This window comes from Podarcis gaigeae (genome assembly GCF_964106915.1).
Source record: "Podarcis gaigeae genome assembly, chromosome: W".
Lineage (NCBI taxonomy): Eukaryota > Metazoa > Chordata > Lepidosauria > Squamata > Lacertidae > Podarcis > Podarcis gaigeae.
In genome coordinates this window covers 26,814,018-26,823,609 of record NC_139695.1, presented here as the reverse complement: position 1 = coordinate 26,823,609, position 9,592 = coordinate 26,814,018, and positions in this window count along the sequence as shown.

Sequence of the window (9,592 nt, the reverse complement as noted above, 5' to 3'; positions counted from 1 at the left end):
AAAAAAGGTTCTATCCTTCTTTGGCACCATTTTCATTATATTCTCTCTTAAGGCAATACATGCCGTAAACTTAATACCTGTGGTCCATAACTGTTCCCAGTCAGCCATCATAATGTTATGTCCAACATCTTGAGCCCATTTAATCATAGCTGATTTCACCGTTTCATCCTGAGTATTCCATTTCAACAGCAAGTTATACATTCTTGACAAATTCTTAGTTTTAGGATCTAACAATTCTGTTTCCAATTTTGATTTCTCCACCTGAAACCCAATTTTCTTATCCAAATTATAAACCTCCGTTATTTGATAATAATGAAGCCAATCCCATACTTTGTTTTTTAATTTTTCAAAACTCTGCAGCTTTAACCTGTCTCCTTCTTGTTCCAATATCTCCCAATATTTCGGCCAATTGGCCTCCATATTGAGCTTTTTCAGAGCCTTTGCTTCCATTGGTGACAACCACCTTGGAGTTTTGTTTTCAAGCAGATCCTTGTATCTTATCCAAACAATAAACAAAGCTTTCCTGACAATATGGTTTTTAAACGCTTTATGTGCTTTGACTTTATCATACCACAAGTATGCATGCCAACCAAATACATTATTAAACCCTTCCAAATCCAATACATCAGTGTTTTCAAGAAATAGCCATTCCTTCAGCCAACAAAATGCGGCTGACTCATAATATAGTTTAAGGTCTGGCAGGGCAAAACCACCCCTTTCTTCAGCATCAGTTAGTATTTTAAATTTTATTCGGGGCTTCTTGCCCTGCCAGACAAATCTAGAAATATCTTTCTGCCACTTCTTGAAACATTCCATTTTGTCCAAAATTTGCAATGTTTGAAACAGAAACAACATCCTTGGCAATACATTCATTTTTATCGCTGCAATTCGGCCTAGCAATAAAAGCTTCAAATTTGACCATATTTCTAAGTCCTTTTTCACTTCCGTCCAACATTTTTCATAATTATCTTTAAATAGGTTCACATTCTTAGCAGTCATGTTAACCCCAAGGTATTTCACTTTCTTAACCAATGTTAATCCTGTCTCTTTCTGAAACCTCTCTCTCTCAACCGGTGTTAGATTTTTCTCTAAGACCTTAGTTTTCAAGTTATTCAACTTAAAACCTGCTACCTGACCAAATTCTTCAATCAATTCCAATACTCTTTTAGTACTAGATTCTGGCTCCTGTAATGTCAATACCAAATCATCCGCAAATGCTTTCAATTTGTACTGTTTAGCTCCGACTTGTATACCTTTAACCAATTGGTCCTTTCTAATCATATTTAGCAAAACCTCCAGGACCGATATAAAAAGCAATGGAGAGATTGGGCACCCCTGTCGTGTTCCTTTCTCAATCTTAAACTCTTCTGTAACTACGTTATTCACAATCAATTTAGCTTTTTGTTCTGAATAAATTGCACCTATACCGTTTTCAAAACCTTGGCCTACCCCCATTCCCTGTAAATTTTTCTTCATAAAACTCCAAGAAATATTGCCGAAGGCTTTCTCCGCGTCCACAAATATCAAAACTGCTTTTGTATTGATATTCACTTGTAATTTTTCTAAGATGTTAATTATATTCCTCGTATTGTCAGACAAGTGTCTCCCCGGGAGAAAGCCCGCTTGGTCTTTATGGATTTCTTCTACCAATATCTTTCTTAACCTTTTAGCCATGATATCAGCGAAAGTTTTGTAATCCACATTGAGCTATGATATAGGGCGGTAGTTCTTAAGCTGTGTCTTCTCAGACTCCGTTTTCGGTATAAGTGTAATATATGCTTCCTTCCACGACTCTGGTGCCTTTTTCCCTTCCAGTATTTCATTGCACACATCATTTAAAGGCCGTACTAACCATTCTTTCAAGGATCTGTAATATCTTGAGGTCAAGCCGTCCGGCCCTGGGGATTTGCCCAATTGCATGTTCTGAATGGCTCCTTCAACCTCCTGGTCTGTTATTTTATAGTTCAGCATTAGCTTATTTTCTTGAGAGATTTTTTGTAATCCATTTGTTTTCAAAAATCGGTCAATGTCAATTTCTTTCTGAGTCTCTTGTGTATATAAATGTTTAAAATACTTCTGAAAGCACTTCCGAATCTCCACTGGATTCTGTATATTCTTTCCCTCCACTTCCAAATTGGTAATAGTATTAAGCTTTTGTCTTTTTTTCATTTGCCAGGCCAACAATTTCCCACATTTATTTGCCGATTCAAATGTCTTTTGTCTCATCTGTTTGATCTTCCATTTGATTTCCTGATTGATCAGTTTCGTGTATTGTACTTGATATAACTTTATCTCTTTCAGGATTTCCTGTGATTTTGGTTTTGCTCTCAGTCTCTTTTCCCCTTCCTTTATTTTATCCAGAATTTTATCCTTTTTTTCATTTTGGGTTTTCTTCTTAATTGCGTTCTGCTGTATCAAAAACCCTCTCATGACTGCTTTACTTGCGTCCCAGATTACTCTTTTTTCAACTGTGGTGTTCAAATTTATCTCAAAATAGTCTCTCAAGTTCTTTTGAGCCTTTTTAGTCACTTCTTCATTCCTAAACAAAGTGTCATTCATCCTCCATCTAAAGGAACCAATTGGTGTTAGTTTCATTTCCATCTTCACCGCATCGTGGTCGGAGCAAGTTTTAGGGCAAATTTCCACTTTTCTAATCTTCGGGGCCAGCCCCCTAGTTAGCCAAATTTGGTCGATTCTTGTCCATGTCATTTTGGCCTCAGAATAGAAAGTTCCTTCTATTCCCATGGGGTTCTTAGTTCTCCAAATGTCAACTATGTCCATATTGTCAGTCATATCAAAAAACATCTTTGGTAGTCTACCATCTTTTGTTACTACCTGTCTCTGTGCCTTATCCATATTAGTGGACACTACTCCATTCATATCTCCCATCAAAATCATATTATAGTCCAAATAGTCCATCAGAATCTCGTGTAGCTTCTTGAAAAACTCCGATTTCCCCTCATTTGGTGCATAAATACTGTCAGGACTGCCTCTAGGTCCCAGCTCACAGAGGACCAACGCACGGTCGATGTAATGTACAAAAGTCTTTATTGAAGTTTAGTTTCCATTTCAAACCCCAGAGCGCGCAGCCCTACGTCTTGACTCTAGATCGGCGAAGTCCCCTCTGAGTCACTATCCCTTCCGCACCAGTTCAAGATCCTAGCCCGGCTCCACCTCCTGCGCTGTTACTTCCTCCTCTGGGTCCTTCTGCCCCCTGGGGTTTCCCCCTTCCTGGACTCTTCTGATGCTGACCCCCCTGAGTCTTGCCCTTCCTTCCGCCGGGCTTTAGGACCTGGCTCCCTATCCGGGCTCCCTGCTGTGCCGCTCGCCTGTACATTTGAACTTGGCGCGCGCGCCCAGCCGGTAACCTTCCTCCTGACCGTTTCCCCGCTCTCCGATGTGGGCGTGGTAAAACCTGACTCATCTCCTCTCGCTGGTGGTGAGAACACTGGTCCCGATTCCTGGGACCTCCCCTCCCTACTGCGCTCTGGTGGGGAAGCTGGTCCTGATTTCCAACTGCTGCTCAGGGAGTCCCCGCTGGCCCCTTCCTCCTGGGGTTTGCCCCCTGGAGCCCCCCTTGCCCTGGCCATCGGCGCTCCCTTCTGTGAATCTTCCGATTCGCTGGAGAGGCTCGTGGAATGACTCTGGCCACTGTCACTGCCTCCACCCCACTCGGATTCCTCCTCCTCGCTCTCCATTTGCTCCCCCTCCTGTGTCTCTGCTCCTGAACCCCTGACAAATACCTAATATCAAAAATTTCTCTCCCTGTGATTGAATTTCAATTGCAACAAATCTTCCTTGATCATCTTTAAATAAAAATTTCCGTAATAGGCTCTCCTTTGCATAAAGTACTACTCCTCTTTTCTTTACTTTATATGATGAAATAAATTCTTGTCCTAATCTTTTATTACTTAGAATCTTCCTGTGTAGCCTTATCACATGTGTTTCTTGTAAACAAATCAGGTCCAATTGTTCATTTTTTTAAAAATGAAAGACTCTCCGTCTCTTTTCCGGGGAGTTAAGTCCATTCACATGCCAGCTTAATACTTGCAGTGCCATGATGTAGTTACTTTGCTTCTCCTCCTTCAGCACCTAGTAGTTGTTTTAGTTCTAACAATGATGTTGGTTTCCCTCCTTTTGGTGGGCTTCTGTCCAAAACTCCTGGCTCTTTTCCAAATTCTTTCTGCAGATCTTCTCCGTGGTCTCTCAAAAACTTGTCTTTTTCCTCAACTGATCTTATTTTTATCTTCCTTCCTTTAAAGCTAAAGAATAGGCCTTGGGGGAATTCCCACCTGAAGATAATTTTGTTCCTTCTCAGAAGGGCAACCAAATCTCCAAAGTTGGACCTAAGATCCAAAAGATGTTTCGGTATATCTTTAAAGATTTCCACTCTTTACTGCAGAATTGTCAAAGGAGTCTGAAAGTGCAGACCCAAGATTTTATCTCTCTCTTCCTTAGATCGGAGAGTAATCAGACAATCTCTTATTTTAATCTTCTTTCCTCCTCTTCCCAGTCTGAAGGCCCTCACGATTTTAAAGTCTTCTTGTTTCAAATCCGACTTCCAAAACTCTGCAAATTCCTGTGTCAAAAAGTCTATCAAACTGCCCTTCTCCAATTCAGGTACTGCTCTAATCCTTAAGTTCGTCTGTTTTTCCTTGAGTTCAATCATAGAAAGCGTCAATTTCTGATCCTTAATTTGCCTCTCCAAATCTGGGACTTTCTCTGTTTCCAATTGAACTAGTTGTCTTGAATTCCACGGCATCAGCTTTCTTCTTGGCTTCCTCTGCGGTCTGTCGGGTCAGAGTTGATTCCTGCAGCAATTTCTGAATAGATTATGTGTTGGTGTTCACCTTTTGTCCCAAACTATTTAAGCTTTCTGTATTTAAATCAATTTTAGTAGTTGCTGCATCTACCTTCGATTTTGTCTCATCCACTATCACCTTTGTCTCTTCGACCCTCTTATTTGTCTCTTCAGCCCTTTTATTAAGTCTCTCCAAAGATTCATTAATCTTAGCCAATGCAGCCGCCAGAGTATCTTCTGATGACATTCCACTAGGTTTAGGTTGTGATGGTACAGTCACTGATGAAGTGGGAAGGCCAGCAACTGATTGTCTTCGCGCCCAATTCTTCCCAGACCTTGTTGTTTTGTCTGGGAATTGTGAATCTACTTTTTCTCTCCCATCTGCCATAACACTTAAACAATAGAGAGGCCAAGGTCAATCCCAGCTACGCAGTTTGTCTTTACAAGTGGAAAATTCCCCTGGTAACAGTTTAACAGTTTCAGAATCTTCCTCTAGGGGGAAAAAGTTGCAATAGTCCAGGAAAAACTCTTTTTAAACTCAAGCAAGAAAAGAAATAAACAGTTCAAATTTTTGTTACTTTTCAGTTACTTTCCCTCTTTCTTAGCAGCAGCAGAGGAAACTGGCCATAATGTATCTCTCTTGCTGAACTAACTGTCAGCAAGTCCCCTGTTCACAGTCAAAGCTCAGTTCAAAGCACGGCAGTCTTTGTCTATTGGCAGCCGTTCCCAAGTTTAGAGCGGTGAATTTTAGGATTTTTCCCTCTCTCTTGCAGGTATATACGGTCCAAAACTTCCCCCCTCCTGCCCCTGCTTCCTTGGGGGGGGGGGGTGTTACGATATTTTAGTGTTAGAAATTTAGTCCTTTCCAGTCAGTTTTCCCAGGCTTTAGCTTGTTTTCTCTTTGCTTTGATCTATTTACAAAAGAGGAAGGCGGACTTCCTGCTTAAACCTTCCCCGCTTTGGTGTCAAATTAAGTCTCTCTTATACTTCCAAATTTCCCCTACTCACAGGTAGTTGCTTTTATAATTTTCACAAGAAGAAGTCAGCGCTCTCCGGTAACGGCTGTGCGGCTTCACTCCGGGGAAGAAGCAATCAATTCACAGCACCGCGCCGCTCACCCGCTTCGCTCCGGAACCCGTAGTCGAGGTTCCCCACGAATTTGGGGGGCGCAAAGGGTGCCCGCTGAATCCCACGCTCACAGGCTTCGCCTGCCTGTGGTTTTGGAAGGGTCTCCGCTTTCGCCGTAGCTGCAAGACCCGATTCCCCCGAGGCAAATCCCTCCTAGTCAGAAGGATTCCGCCATTACCGATGGCGCTAAACCCGGAAGTCTTATTCTAGCTCTATTTCATATATATATATATATATATATATGCTTTCGTAGATTTTCACGGGTACAGGAATGCAGGTTTTGGTGTCCTCGGGTGTCTTCCCGTGTAAAAGTTGGGGTGTCTAGGCGACGTTTCGACGAGGTCTCACTCGTCATCTTCAGGCTGGTGCTTTCGGCTTCTTGTTACTGGAACAGAGCGGGATCTCAATGTTTGAGTTCCTATAAATACTGTAGAGGGGGTGTGGTGTCTAGCCTCCAATGTTCTGGGCAGAGAGGAAGTTCCCAGGCTAGTGTGCCTTTTCTTCTTTTGTTCCTTAATTACTTGAGAGATACCTTGAGTGATTTCTTGAGTGATATCCTGAGTACCACTTAGGTGGGTCATTAGGTGTGGATTAGTTGCTAAAGTCTTTGTGTCTTGACCTCTTGAACTTTGTGAAGAGTTTTCCTGAGAAGATGGCTGTATTGCACTTAGTTGTGTTTTGGCTTGGCTTCGTGTATAGGGGCGAGCTGTGGTTTTGTGGCTTGTGTCAGCCAGATCTGTGTAGGGATTGCAGGGGGGTGCAGCATCCGGAGGTGCCACCATGGATTGGCTACTGGATGGTGTCAGTAATTCATCTGTGGAGAGGGTCTGGGTTTGGGTCTGGTGTGGTTGATTGGTGTTGGCGTTCTGTGTGCCTCTGGATCTGGTGTCAGTTTTTGTGGGGAGGGCTAATTTCCAGATGTCTGGCAAGCGGGATGTGTCGTCACGCTTGTTCATGTTGTGAGGGTGTTTCTCTATCTCGATGGCTTCCATGATTATTCTCTTGTGGTGATGTTCCGTGTTAAAGAGCAATTTGGAATCTGCAAAATTAATTTCGTGTCCTGTTTCTTTCATGTGTTGGAAAAGAGAGGAAGTTTTTTCTTCTTTTTTGACGGCATTCTTGTGTTCTGCGATACGTGCATTTATTCGTCTGTTTGTTTGTCCAATGTACGTGGCTGGGCAGACTTTGCAGGGTATTTCATAGATCCCTTGGTTTTCCAACTGGATTTTATCCTTGGGGTTTCTGAGGATATTGGCTATTTTTTGGTTGGTGCAAAAGGCTGTTTTGATATTGTGTTTATGGAGGATTTTGCTAATTTTATCTGTAGTGCCCTTGATATAAGGAAGGAGGGCCATGCCATTGTTTTCTTCTGTGTCTTGGTTTTTGGGGGGTGTTTCCTTTTGGATTAGCTTCGTAATCCTGTTTTGCTGGTATCCATTGGCAATTAACACATTTGAGAGATTCTGTAACTCAGTTGTCAAGTGGTCTTTGTCAGCCAGGCGTTTGGTTCTGGAGATGAGAGTCTTGGCTACGGAGTTTATTTGTGCAGGGTGGTGGTGTGATTGTGCATGTAAGTAGCGGTTGGTGTGTGTTTTTTTCTGGTAGATAGTGTGTCCTAGGGAGCCATCAGGTTTTTTGTAGATTAGGACGTCAAGGAAGGGAAGTTGGTTGTTGGCTTCTATTTCCATAGTGAATTGTATTTTGGGGTGTAAGTTGTTGAGATGTGTGAGGAAGCTATCCAGTTTTTCCTTCCCGTGTGGCCAAATTACAAAGGTGTCGTCAACATCATATATATATATATATATATATATATATATAAATTTATTGATTTTCCAAACAGTTATACAATTTTACCCAAAATACAACAAATTGTTTCTTTTTTGAACTTCCTTCAGCGTCTCTGACAATCATCCGTATTTATAACTTTGGTTACACATTCCCTTCTTTCGTATTGCCATTATACTTCCCTTCTCCCACTATTTCATATTAACAATACTTCTCCATTTTTACAGTGCCTCTTGAAATCCCACTAGCGTTGTGTTCACGCCACATATGTTTTTCAGATAATCTACAAACTTTCCCCAGTCTTCGATGAACTTTTGGTCTTTGGTGTCTCAGCCTTTGTCTCTGTTTCACGCTGTTTCTATGTTTCAGGCTCTGACGCTGTTTCAAGCCCTGTATCTGCCTCTGCCTCTGTTTCAGGCTCTGGCACTCTATCAAGCACTGTTTCTGGCTCTGGCTCTCTTTCAGGCTCTGGTTCTGAATTAGGGTTTTGTTCTGGCTCTGGCTGTGTCTCTGGATCTGGCTGTGTCTCTTCTTCAGGCTCCTACGCTGTATCAAGCACTGTATCAGGCTCTGCCTCTCCCTCTGCCCCTGGCTACGTTTAAGCGTCAGGCTCAGTTTCAGACAGTGTCTCTGTTTCAGGATCCAGCACTCTATCAAGCACTATTTCAGACTCAGGCTGTGGATCTCGGCTGTGGCTGTGGATCTCGGCTGTGGCTCTAGGCTCCGTCTGTGGTTCTGTCTGTGGCTCTGGCTCTCTTTCAGGGTCTGGTTCTGAATGAAGATCTGGTTCTGACTCTGATTCAGGGTCTCATGATGGCTCTTCCTCTGACCCAGCTATGTTTCAGGGTCTGGCTCTCTTTCAGGCTCTGGTTCTGAATTAGGGTTTTGTTCTGGCTCTGGCTCTGGCTGTGTCTCTGACTCTGGCTCCAGCTCCGGCACTGTATCAAGTACTGTTGCAGACTCAGGCTGTGGCTCTAGGCTGTGGCTGCAGCTATGTTTTGTGCTCCAGCCCTGTATCATGATGGCTCTTCCTCTGCCTCTGACCCAGCTATGTTTCAGGGTCTGGCTCTCTTTCAGGCTCTCGTTCTGAATTAGGGTTTTGTTCTGGCTCTGGCTGTGTCTCTGACTCTGGCTCCAGCTCCAGCTCCGGCACTGTATCAAGTACTGTTGCAGACTCAGGCTGTGGCTCTAGGCTGTGGCTGCAGCTATGTTTTGCGCTCCGGCTTTGTATCAAGCCCTATTTCTGGCTCTGGCTCTGGCTCTGGCTCTGGCTCTGGCTCTGGCTCTGGCTCTGGCACTCTATCAAGGACTGTTTCAGACTTAGGCTGTGGCTGTGGCTCTGGCTCTGTTTCCATTCTTACAATGGAATGTACACAAAACAATAATCCTTTCTATATAAATTTTCCAATACATTCTGAAAACATAATAAATCCTTAATTGTTGTCCACCTCCTTTTAGGTCCTTTATCACTCAAATGCTAGCACGGAGTCAAAACTATTATTGTATTTTTGAACATATCTTGTATAACCATCCCATTTTTCTGCAAATTTTTGCTTTGAGATTCCTCTGAGTTTGCTAGTCAATTGAGCCGTCTCCACCAATTCCTGTAATTTGATTTGCCAATCTGTTATTTTTGGAGCCTCGTGATCTTTCCATCCCTTGGCCACAAGTATACGAGCTGCTGCGGTTGCATACAATAATACCTCTCTTAGATTTGTTGGGATCTCTTTATCTAAAATACTTCATAGAAATGCCTCCGTTTTTTTCGTAAAAGTTATCCCCATCATCTTTTTTATTTCATCGTATATCCCCCCCCCCCAAATCTTAATCTTTTCACAGGTCCACCACATGTGGCTCTCTGTTTCAGGCTCCGACGTT